Source organism: Arachis stenosperma, chromosome 5 (genome assembly GCF_014773155.1).
Source record: "Arachis stenosperma cultivar V10309 chromosome 5, arast.V10309.gnm1.PFL2, whole genome shotgun sequence".
NCBI lineage: Eukaryota > Viridiplantae > Streptophyta > Magnoliopsida > Fabales > Fabaceae > Arachis > Arachis stenosperma.
In genome coordinates, this window is record NC_080381.1 from 84,220,663 (window position 1) to 84,221,705 (window position 1,043).

Below are 1,043 nucleotides of genomic sequence, written 5' to 3' on the forward strand. Positions count from 1 at the left end.
ATCCTTCTATTTATGGAGTAACACTCCTCCTCAATGCACAATTCGAACTCTATCTCACTAAGTTCGAATTCTTCTTCCTCTCCCTTCTATTTTTCTGTTCCTCTGACACCTCAAGGAATCTCTATACTGTGACATAGAGGATTCCATATTTTTTTGTTCTCTTCTCTTTTATATGAGCAGGAATAAAGACAAAGGCATTCTTGTTGAAGCTGACCCTGAACCTGAAAGGACCTTGAAGCGAAAGCTAAGAGAAGCTAAAGCACAACTCTCTATAGAGGACCTAACAGAAATCTTCAAAGAAGAAGAACCTATGGCAGCCGAAAACAACAACAATGCAAGGAAGGTGCTGGGTGACTTTACTATGGGAGAAGCATCTCTATCCCTGCCATTGGAGCAAACAACTTTGAGCTTAAGCCTCAATTAGTTTCTCTAATGCAACAGAATTGCAAGTTCCATGGACTTCCATTGGAAGATCCTCATCAGTTTTTAGTTGAATTCTTGCAAATCTGTGACACTGTCAAGACTAATGGGGTTGACCCTGAGGTCTACAGACTTATGCTATTCCCTTTTGCTGTAAGAGACAGAGCTAGGATATGGTTGGACTCACAACCTAAAGAAAGCCTGAACTCTTGGGAAAAGCTAGTCAATGCCTTCTTGGCAAAGTTCTTTCCACCTCAAAAATTGAGTAAGCTTAGAGTGGAAGTCCAAACCTTTAGACAGAAGGAAGGTGAATCCCTCTATGAAGCTTGGGAAAGATACAAACAATTGATCAGAAAATGTCCTTCTGACATGCTTTCTGAATGGAGCATCATAGGTATTTTCTATGATGGTCTCTCTGAACTATCCAAGATGTCTTTGGATAGCTCTGCTGGAGGATCTCTTCATCTGAAGAAGACACCTACAGAAGCTCAAGGACTAATTGAAATGGTTGCAAATAACCAATTCATGTACACTTCTAAAAGGAATCCTGTGAATAATGGGACAAATCAGAAGAAAGGAGTTCTTGAGATTAATACTCTGAATGCCATATTGGCTCAGAACAA

General features: G+C 40.1%; 1 non-coding gene across 1 annotated transcript; it reads right to left on the reverse strand.

Annotated features, from left to right (window-relative positions):
* Nucleotides 1-687: 687 nt before the first annotated feature.
* On the reverse strand, nt 688-795 carry LOC130984670 (small nucleolar RNA R71). The gene has a single exon (XR_009088587.1). It is a non-coding gene; the product is annotated as a small nucleolar RNA R71 (small nucleolar RNA).
* Between the last annotated feature and the right edge of the window lie 248 nt (nt 796-1,043).